At 34.1% G+C, this 19,433-nt stretch overlaps 1 non-coding gene across 1 annotated transcript; it reads right to left on the reverse strand.

Moving 5' to 3' along the window:
• Positions 1-3,672: 3,672 nt before the first annotated feature.
• TRNAK-CUU lies at positions 3,673-3,745 on the reverse strand. Its single transcript has one exon. It is a non-coding gene; the product is annotated as a tRNA-Lys (tRNA).
• Between the last annotated feature and the right edge of the window lie 15,688 nt (positions 3,746-19,433).

A 19,433-nucleotide genomic window follows, 5' to 3' on the forward strand; every position in this document is an offset into this window, starting at 1 on the left:
ATAAATAAATAAAGTTCTCCAATTAAACTACCAAACCAAAATTCATCTAAACTTTCTTAAATTTGTGATTCAATGACAAAGCAAAATGAACCAAAAATCAATCTTTACCTCTTCTTTCAAGTGATTGAATTAAATACACACTTTACATCCTACTAATATTTCTGTTTTTAGAATTTTTTAAATGTTTATTTATTTTAGACAGAGGCAGAGAGAGAGAAAGAGACAGAGCATGAGTGTGGGAGGGGCAGAGAGAGAGGGAGACACAAATTCTGAAACAGATTCCAGGCTCCAAGCTGACACAGGGCTCGAACTCATGGACCAGGAGATCATGACCTGAGCTGACGTTCAACCGACTGAGCCACCCAGCTGCCCCAATCCCACTAATAATTCTAAGCAAATCTATCAATTGAGGCAGTATAGTAATATTGGTTAATCTTTTAAGTTTTAGAGAAGACTCAACCAACTTAGTCTTTTATGTGCTTTTGACCATGGACCAGTTCTTCAGTCTCTGTATGCTATTATTTACTTATAAAACAGAGACGATGATAATAATATTATTTACATCACAGAGATTTTGTGAGAATTGAGTCAATCCTTCATAATAACTTAGCATTGTACCTAGCATGAAGTGAGCAGCTAATTAACGTAAATGAATATAGTCAGTGTTATAACATTTTCTAATGAAATGTGCCAGTTTCATTAATTACTGTCTTACTGTTTCCATTCTTACATTGGCAATTTTATGCCATGAAGGGTGGGCATTGATATTTTTGAAGAAAATTGATATGATGAAAATAGTATTTTTGGATGTTCAGTATGATTGTGGAAGGATATCCAATAAAGAAGAGAACGGGACAATAGAGATCAAGTAAGGGTTAATAAAATAATCTAGATATGGAGAGTAAGAGATTAAGATGAAATAATAAAAGGTAGAGTGGCTTAAAAATATCCTGCAGAGGCAAAGTTATAGATGCAACCATTGCCTCTTTTGTTTGATACCAACATAAGAAAGCGATTGCCTTCTTGGGACTAGGTCTGGGGAGATAATTTCTCTCTGCCCAAATGCATTTTTTCATGGTTGGAAAAGACCAATGTGATGAAAGCATATCATAGTGAAGACAACTGACCACTCTTTTGATAGGATCATCACTCCCCCCCCGTCCCCCCGCCCCAAACTCATCACTTTGCTCATATGTTTACAATAGTATATCCTCCAAGAAGTCAGTGTTTGGAACGGCATTTCAATTTAAGCACTCACATTGAAATATATCATGTACAATGTAACTTACTTATAGTTGACTTTGTGTAGTGAATCCAAAAAGATTTTACATACGCAGACGTAACAACAAAAAAGTTAAATTTCATTTAAAAATTAAACTTGAAGTATGAACATGAGAACATGTTCTGCTTCTTGTTTGGATATGGAGATCTGCAAGATTGTGTATTCATAATGACAGAGATAACCATCTGAGTAAGCTGCAAAATTATAGTTTTCTTTTTTTATGATTTTATTTTAATTCCAATGTAGTTAATATAGAGTGCTATATTAGTTTCAGGTATACAATATAATGATTCAGCAATTCCATACATCGTTACTCAGTGCTCATCAAGGTAAGTGGATTCCTTTTTTTATACTTTCTTCAAATGTTTTATTTTATTTTATTTATTTTTTTGAGAGAGAGAGAGAGAGAATGAGCAAGGGAGTGACAAAGGAAGACAGAGGATCCAAGGCAGACTCCCACTGCCAGCACAGAGCCCGATACAGGGCTCAAACTCAGGAACTGTGAAATCATGACCTGAGCCAAAGTCAGATGCTTAACCCATTGAGCCACTCAGGCACCCTGAGAGAAGTGTACTCTTAAGAAAACAAAGAAGATAAGTGTACTCAATCCTCTTCTCTTATTTCACCCATCCCCCACCCCTCTCCCCTTTGGTAACCATCAGTTTGCTCTCTATAGTTAAGCATCGGTTTTTTGGTTTGTCTCTTTTTTTTCCTTTGTTTTGTTTCTTAAACTCCATATATGAGTGAAATCATATGAAATTTGTCTTTCTCTTACTGGCTTATCTTTACAATTATGAGAAATGTGAGGACTCAAAGAAACCCAAATAGAATAAATTCCAGAAAGTGAAAAGCTTTTCATAAGAGCCCTTTTTTTTTTTGGTAATGGTGGAACTCTGGGCATATGGCAAGTCCACTGTGATGAAGGAAGGTGGAAGCAGCTGAACTTTTAAGAAACTTTCCGTACCTGCCTCTGTGCTGACATAGCAAATTAAGATCCCAGAGTCTCAGGCACAAAGTGAATTTGCAGCCACCTGCTACCTCTTCTTCATAGGTGCACATTGAATAATCAGAGGAAATACACCATAAGCTGGGGCAGAGAAAGAGAGTTAAATGGTCTCCTGTGTTATGGAGACTCACTCCATCAAACACAAGGTAGCTATTGTCAGAATGCATCTGGGCAGAGCAGGAGAGCTGAGAAATATCAATCAGAGAAACGTCAGGTTTTCGGGGGAAAAAAAATCTGAGAGTCAGATAGGAGTACTAAGAGAAAGTATTCTAGAAGTTCATGAACCCCTGCCCTCTGAAGTCCAAGGGACCTGAAGGCCAAAAGGAATCCAAATACGTGGAACCACTAGACAGCACAGAGGCTACCCCAGTGACTCAAACATGGCAATTATTATCAAAAACAGGGAGAAACATCACACTGTTCTGCAAACAGGTAATTTGGCTGTCATCTAGAGTTGTCAGTTTCTCAGTTCATGGAAAGTCCCAGCTGTACCATTAAGATGCCATAAGTCACAGAGAGGACTTGTTTCTGTTTAGGATATAGAAATCTGCAAGGAATTTTGCTCTCAACAATTTAAAAAAGTCAATATGATACAAAACTATATGTTTTCTTGAACCTGTGCAAAAGCTGAAGTTATAAAGCAAGCATGTAACTCATTATCATGGAGAAAGTTCAAATTATCATATAAAATGTCCTTGACTTTCCATCATATGATGTCTATTTTTATGAAACCCACATCCATGTTTTACCATTTTCTCTCTTCATTGTGATGCATCAACCCTTCTCCACAAGCAAACCCATAACACTATCTAGTTACTATTTTATTTCCCTTCTCCTAATATGTGAAAGACTTCTCAAAATGCATATTTGGGCTTGATACAAAATATATATTTGGTCAAAAGTAGTATTTTTAGGAAATCAGTTTATCTGTGGTAAAAAAAAAAAAATTACAGAAGTGAAAGAAGAGAAAGAAGTCAGAGAGTTGGGGTTATTCCAGGACCTGGACTGGGCTTCTAGAGAAAGGGATGTTTTTGAGCAAAATTTTCCAATAAACTAGGACAGATATCCAGATATCTGGATATCTGTAGACTGGATGTCTATATGTAGTTTACTACATCATAGATATAAGGCCAGTTTATAGAATTATTTAAAATCTCTTTTTACATATTCTAAAAATAGGTGATTTTTCTGCTTTCTTACAGTAAAATATTTTTAATTGTAATTTCTAGCAACATAAAAATATTGACATTCGATAATGTTAATCTTTTAAATTCCTACCAATATAAAATCTCTATTATTAATAGCATACATTTTTTTAATATTTATTTATTTATTTATTTATTTATTTATTTGCTTATTTATTTATTATTTTATGTAGGTTCCATGCCCAACGTGGGACTTGAACTCACAACCGTGAGATTAAGAGTCCCATGCTTTACCCACTGAGCCAGCCAGGCACCCCTCAATAGCATACATTTCTAAATAAACTGGATCTCATATAAACATAATTAGAGTTGTTGGAAGTTACATAGACTGATAACTTTTACTATTTATTTAGCATAAAGTAGATGACCGAGTCATAATTGCCAAAACCTGGAAGTTACCAAGATATTTTTCAGTGGGTGAATGGATGCATAACCTATGGTACACCCAGACAATAAAATATTCAGTGCTATAAAGAAATGAGCCATCAATCTATGAAAAAAACGTAGAGGAAACTTAGATTAATATTACTAAGTAAAATAAATCAATTACACATATTGTTTTATTCCAACTCTACGACATTCTAGAAAAGGCAGAACTATGAAGACAGTAAAAAGCTCAGCAGTTGCCAGAGTTAGGAGAGAGGGAGGCATGAGTAGATAGAGCACAGAAGATACTTAGGGCAGTTAAACTACTCTGTTTGATACCATAATGGTGGATCCATGTCATTTTGCATTTGATCAAGCCTCTAGGTATACAACACCAAGAGTGAACAGTAATGCAAACTAACACTTTGGTTGCTTTTAATGTTTTGATGTAGGTTCATCAATTATAACAAATGCATTGTTCTGGTGGGGAACTGTGATAACGGAGGAGGCTACTAACATACATGGGGACAGAAAGTATATAAGAACTCTGTATTTTAGACTCAATTTTGCTATGAACTTAAAACTGACCTAAAAATAAAATCCATTAAAATTAATCATAAGTAAGTTTTTAAAAAGATGAAGGTCTCCATAGAGTAATTCGTGTTCAGATTATATCACGAATAAGGTCATTTGATAAAGATAAAAGACATTTTTATCACCCATCTTTACTGGCTTTTGGCAGACCTTATTTCCTTGCCATATTGTCCTTTCCACAAATTTGCCTGAATGTTTTCATGATGTGGCTTTGGCTTTCCCCACAGCAAGTGATTTGAGAGACAGAGTAACAAGGCAGCACAATGCCTTTTATGAGGTAATTTTGGAAATGATATATCGTCATTCTAACATAAACTATTGATCACACAGACCAATCTTTCTATAGAATAGGAAGAAAATACACATGGCTGTGAATACCAAGAGGCGGAGATCATTGGGAATCATTTTGGAGTCCGGCTACTTCAACATAATGAGGTAAATATCATATGAACATATATTGTCCATTTTTCTTGCTATTTACATGGTTCCACTCTCTCAAATGTCAAGAAATATTCTTGATTTTTTTGTAAAAAATTGTTAGGTTTATTTTACAGTTTTATTGAGATATGATTGACACACAACACTTCATAACTTTAAGATGTCCAAAAAATATTGTAATATGATTACCACAGAAAAATTTAATTAATCCATCATCTCATGTACATACAAAAGAAAACATATAAATGTTTTTTCCTTGTAATGAGAACTCTTAGAATTTGCTCTTGACACATTTCAGATGTACCATACAGCAATATTAACTTTAGTCAGCATGCTGTACATTACATCCTCATTACTTATTTGCCTTATAAGTGAAAGTTTGTGTCTTTTGACCATCTTCATCCAAGTGCCTCACTCCCCATCCTCCACCTTTGGTAACCACAAATCAAATCCCTTTCTGTGAGTTTGGGCTTATTTGTTTGTTGTTTAGGTTCCAAATATAATTGAGATCACAAAGTATTGGTCTTTCTCTGTCTGACTTATTTCATTTAGTGTAAGGCCTTCAAGATCCACCCAGTTTTTCACAAATGGCAGGATATCCTTCTTGTTAATGACTGAGTAGTATTCTAGTGTGTGTGTGTGTGTGTGTGTGTATCACAGTAAAATATCACCTCAAGTTTCTCATAATGGCTACTGTCAAAAGGGCAAGAAATAAAAAATGATGTGGTGAAGACGTGGAGAAAAGGGAACCCTCTTGCACTGTTGGTGGGATTGCAAACTGGTGCAGCCATTGTGGAAAACAGTATGAAAGTGCCTCAAAAAATTAAAAATAAAACTGCCATATGATCTAATAATTCTACCTTTGGAAATGTGTCTGAAGGAAATGAAAGCACTATGCTGAAGAGATATCTGCATTCCCATGTTCACCGAAGCATTATTTACAATACCCAAGACATGGGAACACCCTAAGTGTCTATTGACAAGAAGAACGGATAAAATGTTGTTAATCAATATTTTTTGAAAATGAGACAACTTGAAAGTTGTTTATTATCTTACATTGCTTAATAATAGAAAGTCTCCTACCCGCCTTTAAATTCTGTATTGTTTCTTACAGAGTGACAATATATTACCTTGATAATAAATCCCCTTATCAACAAAGCTGTTGACAAAGCTTCTGCTATTATAAAAGATTCTTTTAACCAACACTTTCTATATTTAGAAAAATTACAGATACTTACTAATACCTATTATAAATGCATTTCAACATTTTTTTTAAACTTGCAGGCAAACTAAGTTTTCCGTTTAAGCCAGAACTCCTACAGTGTTAATCCACATTAATGATGCACAATTTTCTGATAAGCATCATTAATGAATCTTAATGTCATTAAGTTTATAGTGAGATTTTTGACTTAATAATATAACTTGACAAAAGAATCTGAAAGGACACTAAAAAATTTTTCTAGTTAAGACAGCTTAAATGTCTGCACCTGAAAACAAATGTTCTGTAACATATAATAAATACTTACATGTATACTATTTGAAGTCCTCATAATTGATATCCGAGAGAATAATAAACATTTAAAAAACCTCACTAAGGAAGAAAACTTTGATAAAGATTTTACGTAGAATTTTAAGTTACTTTCAAATTAAATAAAGCTCCTAATTATCAGGTTTGTGTTTCAGTTACAATAAACATTGCTCATTTGTGAACTTGTGTTAACAATTTCATTCAGAATCAACAGTACGGCAAGCTTGAAAAGATCACTTGTGACCTTATCAGTTGAGAAAACATTAGGCAATATGAAACTCATTGGTCCTTTTTGGTAATTACAGTTACTAAAACTGGACCAGATTCTTGATGTCTTCCAATGCAGGGAGTTGCCATCAAAGATTTGCCCCCAATCCTATACATGGTTTAAATGTCTAGAAGTCATTTTTGTGTGAAAAACCAACTATTGATTATCCTTGGCGTTAGGACTTGAGATGGAGGAGAAGCAGGAGGACCTGGGCTTTCCCCATCCCTCAAACACAGCTGTATTGAGGTCAGGTCACTTGGAACAGCCAGGAAATCAATCTGCGGAGTGGCAGGAGGATCTCCACAGTTGGAGGGAGACAGCTTGGCAGGTGCGAGGTGTGTGGAAGTGAATTGAGGGAGAGAAAAATGGTGGTGCGGTGGAGAAGAGGGAACTCTTTCCATCGAAAGGCAAAAGGGAGAGAAACATTATTTATGATGAATCACTGGGTTCTACTCCTGAAACCAGTACTACACTTATATTTTAACTAACTTGAATTTAAATAAACAAATTTAAAAAATACATATCATCAACTAGAACCTTCCTCTTATTTACATATAAACACAAAACATTAGGTACAGAATTTTAATATAGACAATTATCCAAGAATTCAATCACTGTATAAATTGAAGGAAGATTATACTTTTTTTGGTTGGGAATGCTACCAAATAGTGTTCACCACTTAGCTATATGATAGGTCACACTCCGTGATATTTGAATGAACAGGAAAATCCATCTTTATTGCTCAGCATTTGGAACTTTTACATTTAGAGTTAATCCACACATGCATCCAAGTACCTGACTACTTTATTATACCATTTATGTAGTTTAGTCTAGGCATTTACACATTGAAATATAACTTATTTCCCTTTCATGTCTCCTTTATGGTAAAATCAGGGCATCATAATGATATTTTTTAAATATAGTCATAAGTTATAACCTCTGCGCATTTAAGTGTAGTAATAAGAACACTAAATATTATTGTTATAAGGAGGACATGTTGGGTCTGATAGGATTGAGAACTAATTTGAAAGTGGTTTTCATGTAATATGGAACTAGCAGAAGCTCTTTTCTGGGAAATATTAAATAGAGCAAATAAATGCACTATGTTGAATTTTCTGTCCTCAAATTAAATGTGTATATATATATATATATATATTCAAATGTATATATATATATTCAATGTATATATACATATTCAATGTATATATACTCAAATGTATATATATTCAATATATATATTCAAATGTGTATATATATTCAAATATGTGTTCAAATGTATATATATTCAAATGTTTTCAAATGTATATATATTCAAATATATATATATGTATATATATATATGTATATATATATACACACACACATACACACACACTCACTCACACATAAAAACAGTTACTATACAAAATGCACCAAATTGCTATTTTTAATTTCTTAGTTTGGCCAGAAGACTGACTTAAAAACATAGCACAAAAGAATTTTCTACTCATATGTTTTCATACATTGTAAGCTCAAGTCACCACATACCAATTCCCCCAAATTTCCCAGTTTCTTATTTATTCACTCTGATTGCACATCCCTCAATACTAACAACAAAACGTTTTTTTTTCTATGCAGAGCCTTCCCATGCCCACATTCTAAATTAATTCAAATCTCTTCTTAGACAATAAACTAGTTTATTTTACACCTGATATTAAAATAATATTCTGTCATATATCCAGATATATATACATATATATGTTGTTTCCCAATTTGCAAACTTTTCCTAAGTTTCATCAATTTGCATATAAATATCCTGTGTCCACACAGTCATGAACTTCTCCAGGAACACCAGTATCTTTCACATAGACTGTAACATATAGGTACTAAATTGAAAGACTATTATAAAAATTATCAACATCATTATCATTTTCAATGATAGAAAGTGCTTTAAAATTGACTCTATTATTGCCTTTTCACAATATTTAATTTATATCTAATTTGTTTATTTAAATTTTAATGGTAATGATGGTTATATAGTCATAATACTTAGATTTATTTTCCTCAAATTCTAATACACAGCAGCTCATTTAAGAAGAATGCTTCAACATCATTTTGGAACATCATGAAATGTTTGAATTTTTCATTAAGTCAGTTAAAATCAACAATATTTAGTAAATTCTACTTAATTCTTATAATTTTGCAATAAACATTCTCTATATTTAAATATTTTTCCATGTGTATTTGATTGCTTATATAATCATACTATAGAAAACACTACAGTTATGCTGGTAAAGATATGTAATTACCACTAGATGAATTACCTATCTGTAAGACCTACTTTTGTGTCAAAAAAAGAATAATGAGACATGTCTTTTGGCTTAGTGATGTATATGAATATAATAATTTAAAATAATTACTAAGGGGTGACTGGGTGGCTCAGTCATTTAAGTATCTGACTCAGTATTGGCTCAAATTGTGATCTTGGGATCGTGAGATCAAGCCCTGTGTAGGGCTCTGTGCTGACCATGGAGTCTGTTTGGGATTCTCTCTCTCCTTCTCTCTTGCCCCTTTCCCTTGCTTTCTCTCTGTCTCTCTCTCTCTCCCACACACACTCTCTCTCTCAAAATAAATAAACACTTAAAAATAATAAATTAATTAATAATTACTCAGATTTAGAATAGTTTGAATATAGGCCTGAAAAGGTGATTTTTGGTAATTTTTTAATAGGATGTTAACATGACTTCACAGTGCTTTCGAGCTGTGTAATTTTGGTTTTGGTAACATTTGGGGAGTAGGGAATTGAAAATTAAATAGTGACAATAAAGATTAAAGTAATAGGAAAGTACTAATCTCTAATTTAAAACAAAATCAATTCTATTTAGTATCAAGAGAAACTGAATAGAAACCAGTTTCAATTTATTTCATTAAAGATACAGTGAAAACTCATCTATCAGTTTTATTTAATAAAGGAGATAAATGAAATAAATAATAAGCAAAATGAAAACTATTATATTTTGTTATTTTGGCCATAAAGGTTTTGATAACATGCTTGCTTTCTCACAAAAACCATACCCTTCTTGTTTGAAGCATAATTTTTGTCAAGAGTCATTTTGCCTTAATATGCTATCTGTTCTAGCATTTTCTCTAGAAATGAACTGAGTCACCTGTAGAAAGGAAAGCAAGATAACAGTAACCAAAGAAAAGCTGAATTAGCACTTATATTGTTTTCAAACCTTATCTAAGTCATGGTGCCCCAGGGGCAAAGAAGTAATTGTTTGGGGCTTAAAAGTCCTTTTCCAATAATTTATGCTCTCAAGGTATAAGCAGAATTTTTATTCCAATGAATAAATACCAAACAAGATACAGTTAACAGCAATGTTAATATTGCATACATAAATAAAAGATTTAATTAAAAATATACATATATTATCATAATCTATTGTGTTGTTATATTTCTTTTGTTTTTAATGTGTACCTGTTTTTGAGAGAGAGAGACAGAGAGAGAGACAGAGTATGAGTGGGGGAGGGACAGTGAGAGAGAGGGAGACACAGAATCTGAAGTAGGCTCAGGCTCCGAGCTGTCAGCATAGACCCCCACTTAGGGCTTGAACTCACGAAACATGAGATCATGACCTGAGCGGAAGTCAGACCCTTAACCAACTGAGCCACCCAGGAGCCCCTGTGCTGTTATATTTTTAATCTAATATATAATAAGATAAGAATTACATTAATAAATTAATTTTAAAATATAGACCACTGTTATTTTTTGTATTCACTTGTAGGGCCACAACTTTTGCTGCTATATTACTATTTCCACATCCTTGCTGAAGGTGTGGCTACTGAATGACCCATGATACCTACATATTATTCATAAAGTATGTGAATAAAATTAAAGTTTAATAGTTAAATGTTTATGTGACAGAAATAGACATTATCATCAAAAATTGTACTTCACAATTTAAATTCATTGACATAATCAGCGCACCTGTGGGGTTCAGTCATTTAAACTTCTGACTTCAGCTCAGGTCATAATCTCACAGTTTGTGAGTTCAAGCCCTGAATCAGGCTCTGTGCTGACAGCTCAGAGCCTGGAGCTTTTTTCGGATTCTGTGTCTCCCTCTCTCTCTGCCCCTCTCGCGCTCTCTCCTTCAAAAATAAATAAACATTAAAAATAAATAAATAAATAAATAAATCCATTGACATAATTGTAATCAATATTCTCAGGTACATTATACCAAATAATTGGTATTAAATAATTACTGAAGGGGCTCCTGGGTGGCTCAGTCGTTTAAGCGTCTGACTTTGGCTCAGGTGATGATCTCACCGTCCGTGAGTTCGAGCCCTGTGTCAGGCTCTGTGCTGACAGCTCGGAGCCTGGAGCCTGCTTCAGATTCTGTGTTTCCCTCTCTCTCTGACCCTCCCCCATTCATGCTCTGTCTCTCTCTGTCTCAAAAATAAATAAATCTTAAAAAACCCTTATTTTTTAAAATAATAATTACTAAAAACAGAGACTCAAGGGTCAGTTTTTTCTAATGACAGTTTTCTATTGAATAATCAAACTTTCTCAATTTATAAAATAAAATGACATGGGCTTTGACCTCATAAAATACAGAATGCTTTATCACATAAAGCCCTCATTATGGTGTTAGAAAATAGAAATCATTCAGATGTTAGCCGAGTTATATTTCCAATCTATGGATGTAATTTTTTATCTGCTTATAGCTGATTTTTAAAACAACTTTGTAATCTTAAACATATGTGTATGTGTGTGTGTATATATATATATATATATATATATACACTTATATGTATATATATTAATATATAGGTTGATAAATAGGGTAGCGCAAAAAATTACATTACATTGGGCTGGCTGGGAGATCGGAAGACCACTCATAGCTATTACACAATTGCAAGAAGTTTCTAAGACAAACAGCTACACTCATGGTTATGATTTATTACAATAAAATAATACAAATTAAAATTAGCAAAGAGAAAAGTGTATGGGGCAAATTCCAAGAGAAACAAGGTGCAAACAACCGGGTGTCCTATTCTAGGAGAGTCACATTGAAACATTTACTTCTTCCAACAGCTCTGTGTGATAACATATGCTAGCGTATTGTCAACCAGAAAAGTTCACCTGAGCCCTAGTGTCTAGAACATTTATCAGGGTCATACATATAAGCATATGGCACAAGCATGACTGACATCAACTTGTCCCATTCCAGCACTCCAGAGCAAAAATAGGTGTTTATATCACAGTTTATCATTAACTCTCAGATCAAATTGGTAGCCTTCAGCCCAAGGCCTCAGGCATTCAGAAAAGATCATATCAGGCACACTATTGAAGGGTTTAGATCTCATCTCCCAGGAGCCAGCCTATGGGCAACCTATGAAGAAAGTTGTGGTTGATAACTTGCAGGTTTTGAGCATTTCAGGTATGATGAATTAATCCCTTCCTGCATAGTGTTTATTGCATTTCAAGTTTCAAGGAGTTAATACACCTCAGATAAGACAAAAACAAAGACAATTAGGTCTAGACTTATGAAGGAAAAACTTCTGAAGACCAAAGATAGAGACTCTTAAAAATGGATGGGGAGGGCATATTAAATGCAGAAATCAACACTAAAATGTATTACTTAATATCTGTTCTGAGATGATAGAAGCTAGAGAGAGGGCATCGTGTCTTCAAGGAAATAAAAGAAAAAAATCTAAAATTGTATAACATGGGAGAATGTCACTCAAAAATAAAAATAATGAGATATATCTTCCAAATGAGCCAAAGTTGAGAGGATTTATTTTCAACAGGTCTATATTAAAAGAAATGTAATGTACACTTCCATTTATACATTTGTATTTGTATTCCAAAATTCCATATTGTATTTGTATTCCAAAATACAAAAACTAGCCAAATATCATAATTAAAGATACACAAGGAGATCATGTAAGTATAAATATACGCAGAAAGTTATTATAATAAAAACCAGGAAAAAATGAGGGAATTGTAATTTGGAAAGAGAACAAGGGTACGTGGGGGATCTGGAGTTCTGGCATTGCTTGATTTCTAGACTACAGTTTGTGTAAGAGATTATCTAATTTATAATAATTTACTTACATGTATATTACATTTATGTATATTTCTATATACATGTTATGATCTATAAATAGACATTTTATTTGTAAAAGGCCTATTATTTATGAAAAACTAATATCAAAGGTAATTCATTGATTATTTATTTAAGTTGTTCACTGAGGCAGCATAATAAAAATGAGACAAACGGTAAGATTTGTGTGTTTGTGTGAGGCTTTCATTTTGCTTCATATATAAATTTTCCCTCTTTATTGATAAAGGTAAAAGGGGACATTGCTATTGACATGATACTGTGAACACAGATATCTTATTACCTCCTAAAAAATTTTAAAACCAGCTAATGTACTATTAAAGATAATGTACCACTTGGATCTCTATAGTTTACTGAAGGATTTCAAATACAAACCACAATTCTTCAGGAATCTTTGAAAACAAAAATAAAAACAAAAACAAAATAAAATAAAACAAAACAAACAAAAAAACATACTGCAGAAAGGACCAGACCATGAATGAGCCAAGTTGACCAGATGACTAATGTCTTGTAAGCTAGAAGATGCCATCTGGAGGCAAAAAGTGAACCATGAAGAGATATGCCACATATTATTTGGAATCCATTTCATATGTGCTGATCCCCGAGATTTGAAGGCTGTAGCACTGTGGGAGTACAAAGTTCATGTCCAATTCCAGCAGCTATGGCAAGGAGAAACCTGACACAATGTTAGAGTTATGCCCTTGACCAGCAGGTAGGATCAACTCAAATGAAGTTGTACACTGCCAGAGAGCTAGGTATTTAAAAGGTTCTTCCAGCAAAGGCATAAAACAAAGAGAAAAAAAATAATGTTTTAGGAAAAAAATTTTTAGACTGCTCACAGCCTAGCCAATTCTCTCAAAATTCAAACTTTTAAACTAAAGATTGTGAAATAACATAACAATGATATCACTTTTTTACCATTTCTGGACCAATCCCAGAAAAACATACAAGTGCAATTTTATAACATTCTGACACCTTTTGGGAAAAGCATTCAAATTTTTAAGGACTTCCTTAGCCACTTTTACATAGTTTTCTTTCTAGATTAGTTTTAGAATAAACTTTGAAAATTCCCTTAAAACCCTCTAGGATTTTCGTTAGGGTTGAATTATATTTACAGTTCAATTAAGAGTAGAACTGTCATTTTTAAAATATTGAGGGTTCCCATAGAGAAACATAGTATATCTCACCATATCTTCAGAGACAAGTATTTTGAGAAGTAAAAGAGATTTGAAAATTATGAAAAACATGTACCAACATATCCAGCTCTTCACTTAATATCTCCAACTAACTGCCAAAAATACATCAGTGATGTAAATATTCATATTGGAACTCCATCTTCAAGTTTCTCCCTCTACCAGCATTTCTCTTCAGTCTATGGCACTTCCGTTTTTCCAAAAGTTTACACTCATGTCCTTGTAAGAGTTATCCTTACTTTTTCCTTCCCATATCACTGCTAACATCTAATGACCAGGGCCTTTGAACGGTCTTGGCACATGCAGAGTACTCAGTAATATCTACTGAAGGAATAAATGAATGAAGCCATTCAAGATTCCTATAGCTTTTGGAGAGTCTGGGTGGTTCAGTTGGTTAAGCGTCCAACTTCAACTCATGTCATGATCTCATGATTTGTGAATTCAAGCCCCGACGGGCTCTGTGCTGACAGCTCAGAGCTTGGAGCCTGCTTCAGATTCTGTGTCTCCCTCTCTCTGTCCCTCCCCCACTTGTGCTCTGTCTGTCTCTCTCTCAAAAATAAACATTAAAATATTTTTTAAAACATTAAGATTCCTATAGCTTTTCTGTAAAGAGTCATTCCAGATTCATACACTTAATTTCAGATTTATTGTTTCCATAAAGTATTATATTATGAATACATACACAAAATAAGGTGATGTCATCCCCCTGCTTAAACCACCCCATAATATCCCTTTTGTATTTTATTTATTAGCTTTGCATCTTCTTAGCATCTTTTAAAATCTGTAATGCAATCATAAGAGTCAAATTAAAAGTTAAAAATGTTAAATAATGAATAGATATTCTTATATTTCTGCTTCATCATCTATCGCATGCCTTCATAGGTTCCTATCTGTCCACATTTGCTGTATATATGCACGAGTAAACAAGTACAGAGATTCTGATTCCCTCCTTATTTTGTATCAAAGATAACCATTATATAAACTATTCAGCACTTCCTTTTTATTTTAAATATTTTAAAAAGTCCTCCTATTTCAGAACATAGAGACATTTGTCAGGCCTTTTTGGGCCTGTAACATTTTTCATGGGTAAAATGTATTTAATCCAAGTATTTGCTTGGATTTCACAACTTTGCCATTACAAACAAAGTTATAATGAATAGTACTCATGCAACTATAATGCATCATAATATGTAATATATAATAAATTATCTGAAACAAAAAGTTTTACAGAGTACATTATTTTGTAGTTTATCAGATTATATATACATATATGATATTCCTATCTATGATATTCCTATCCATAGCTGTTGTATCAATTTGTACTTTTACTAACAAAATATAGAATTTGATTTTCCTCAGGCCTCTTAAAAATATATTGCCATTTATTTTTTAATTCTTTAATGTTTATTTATGTATTTATTTATTTAATTTATTTACTTTTAATATAGTTTACTGTCAAATTGGCTAACAAACAGTGTATACAGTGTGCTCTTGGTTTTGAGGGTAAATTCCTGTGATTCATCGCTTATATACAACACCCAGTGCTCATCCCAACAAGTGCCTTACTCTATGCCCATCACCCATTTTCCCCTCTTCCCCACCCCCCCCATCAGCCCTCAGTTTGTTCTCTGTATTTAAGAATCTCTTATGGTTTGCCTCCCTCCCTCTTTGTTTGTAATTAATGTTTAATTTTGAGAGAGAGAGAGAGAGAGAGAGAGAGAGAGAGAAATAGAATGGGAGCAGGGGCAGGGGAGGGGCAGAGAGAAGGAGACACAGAACTTGAAGCAGGCTCCAGGTGCTGAGCTATCAGCACAGAGCCCAATGCAGGGCTCGAGCCCACAAACCATGAGATCATGACCTGAGCCCAAGTCGGAGGCTTAACCAACTGAGCCACCCAGGTGCCCTAAAATGTATTGCTATTTAAAATCCTGGAGCCTCCAGCAAGAAATTCTGCCGGGTGATACTTGGTGAGACCTGTACCAGATTTGAACCCACAGCATTGTGATATAATAAATTTGTGTTGTTTTAAGCTACTGTTTGTGGTAATTGGTTGCTGCAGTGATGGAAAACTAATGCACCAAGTGACAAATAATACCAGGAGATAACATTAGAAGGATATAATGGAAATAAACTATAGTAGGGATTTATATAGTCAGAGACTAGCTTTCTGAAACCATAGACGCGGATGCAGCATGTTTTCACCCATGTTTTCTTGACAAGGCCCATGATCTATGCAGTCGCCATGCACGTCTATTGATGGTTTTCAAGTGTCGGCAACATGACTTCCTGGGGGAGTGTTTTCCATGGACCAGTTGTTACCAACAACTACTTTTGTGCACATTCCTTTGTATATTGTCATTTTACTGTTTGTAAGAGTGTGGCAATGATAGCTTAATTGTAAATATTTAAAACTGTTAAAAAGTTCAAATTTGTTACCAGAACCAATTTTCCCATAATAATAGATATATGAAATAAATTAGTAATAAGTAATAAAGTCTTGATGATTTCCTTGCAAAAAAAAGTTTAAAAAATAAAATCTTTCTTCCAAATTGATTTTGACACAGATATTAATAGTGTTACTAGGCATCCATGACCAGTTTTTACTTTAAATTGAATTCCTTTCAGGGCTTTGCCAGTTAGAATAATGATTGCTGTTGTCTTTTAGTAAATATATTTTATTATATTTGATGTAACCTCTTTCCATTCTGTTTCTTGATTAGAAATGGCTTTGAAACTCAATCAAATCCATTTTCAGCATCTATATATGTGAGCATATGGTAACTCTTACTTTGTGGCCAAAATGTATTACATTGGTAGATTTCTTGCCTTCTTGGAATAAAACTTAATTTGTCATAATAGATTTTGATTTTTATACATCGTGATATCATAGAAATAGCAATGATTCTAAGAAAAATGATATTGTATATAAACTTTGCATCCCCATTGTGTCACTTTGGGACATGTGAGAGGAAGTCACCAAGCCTTGCTTCTATATACACAAGATTTATTGCAAAAAAATGCTTTGTGAAGGATAAAAGGGAGGTTGTAGGAGTAGAAGGGAAAGCCTTCAGACCACAAGTTGGGCATGTAGGAAGAATATCTAGCAACAGTACAGTTCTAAGAAAATTTCGGAGCAGATTTGAGTATCAAGCCAAATTTGGTCATTAGAGACCAGTTTCCTGAAGCAGTGGGCTTCCCCTAGTTCTCAAAGCCATGCTTATTCATTGTTATGAGCACACAGGGAGGTTGGGTAGAATGGAGGAGTATGGCCTGCAGAAAGGTGATGGTGGATTCACAATGGCAGTGACTGGGGCTCAGTCAGCTCTGTTTCCACAGGCAGATTATATGAGCAATGAGTTTCCTTGAGTGTCATGCTCATCTCCCTCATTCTTCTACCTTTTCTAAGGCATGTACATTGAAAAAAGCCTCATCGTGAGCTTAGTGAGGATGGCTGTGAAGACTCTTCTCCCCTGTAAGATAATCAAGAGCTTGGAGATCAGAACCAGAGAACATGAGAGTCATAGGATATGACCATCCCCAGGAAGAGTTTGATATGGAGAAATATGCAAACTCCCATTTGCAAGGTTGCAATCAGACCCATGGGATAGTTCTTGTCTTTCATTTGCTTCAAAAATCTGAAAAGGAGCTAAAGTTTGATGTAAGTCTTCCAAAAGTCTGAATGAAGGAGAGTGTAAGAAACTAAGATACAGAAAATCTTCATTATGGTCCTTTGGAAAAATAATGCATAGCTTGAGGACTGCTATATCAATAATCCTCTATAGTAGAAATATTGGCTGTCAGTTTTAAATGCTAGGCCTATAGCACATAGGGCAGAGCAACTACCAATACTAAGTTTCAGTAAAACATAAATAGTAACAATACCAATAATAATAAAGACACATACAAATGGCCTAGTAGGTAGAAAGAAGTAGGACAAATTCGTCAATGAGTAAATTAGAATTTCTGGAAGAAAGAGATGACACATTGGACAAAATATTTTAAAACCATTTATGGTGAATCACCCAAAGCACATATACATACAGTCCTTTCTGGAAATAAAATTGTGTTTTAACTTTTATTTTATTATTTTATTTTGTTTTATTTATTTTATTTTATTATTTTATTACTATTATTTTTACTATACGTGCACATATTTGAGTAATTCTTAATTTTTTTCAATGTTGTATTTTATATTTGAGAGAGAGAGAAAAGAGAGACAGAGCAGTAGCAAGGGAGGGGTAGAGAGACAAACAGAAACTGAAGCGGGCTCCAGGCTCTGAGCTGTCAGCACAGAGCCCGGTGCGGGGGGGGGGGGGCTCAAACCCACGAGCAGTGAGATCATGACCTGAGCTGAAGTTGGACCCTCAACTGAATGAGCCACCTACGTGTCCCCTTTTTAATTTTTACACTCAATGCCTCATAATCTTGTTACTTTAAACACTATACTTTGTATAACAGTTCCAGCTGCAAAGGGCTGGACAAATCATTAGTATATGCTGCCATATACAAGGCTCTCTGGCTATCCTTTATGGCTTTTCTTTCAGATTTTTTCCACGAACTTCTAACTTCCTACTTTAATAGTCTCTCCTCACTCAAGCAAAAAATCGCACCTCCCACTGCAGAATGAAAATAAATTTATTAACTATGAATCTACTAAAAACTATTCCCCTTCCCCTCTCTGTTTGATTAGGCTTGCCTTTAGTAAGAAAAGTTCTTTTATATATATATATATATATATATATATATATATATATATATATATACTATTGATGACATTTCTTCCATTATGTCAAGAACTATATTCTTCAGTGGTAACCACAACCCATCGTATTTTACCTTTCCTCATTGGTTACTCCACGCTGATATTTATATACATTATTACCACACGTCTGTACCACACACCATAGACACGCATACAATAAAACAGAGATGGTTCTTGTCCTCATGGAACTTACTATGCACTAAATATTAGTTAAAAGTTGCAGATTATATGTTTGAAGTGCTAATAAAGAGACATTTATGGTGTTACAGGGGTACCTTCAGAGGGAAATTTTTGGTCTTAGTATACAAATAGTCTTTTATGACGAAGTGGGTTAATTGTTAACTAGACTTGGATCAATTTAGGTTTCAGATGCTGAATAGACTCTGGAAGTCCACCAGTTTTTACACCTACGATAGTGTTATTACAAAGTACAGACTTTAACAACAAAAGGATATGTGTTAAAAGGAAACCCGAGAACTCAGGGATAAGCTTCTTTGTGTTTCCACCACTGCACTTTCTTTGTCTCCAAGTCTTTAGCCACTAAGCACCTTGCCACCAGGAATCTCAAAGTCAGCTGGTGGTAGAGTTTTCACACTGAGCTGATGTGCAGGTGCATTCTAGCTACACGGACAGTCTTAATCTGGAACTCCCCACCAACCCCCGGACTCCTCGAAATTCAAGTGGGAA

This window comes from Panthera tigris, chromosome B1 (genome assembly GCF_018350195.1).
Source record: "Panthera tigris isolate Pti1 chromosome B1, P.tigris_Pti1_mat1.1, whole genome shotgun sequence".
Lineage (NCBI taxonomy): Eukaryota > Metazoa > Chordata > Mammalia > Carnivora > Felidae > Panthera > Panthera tigris.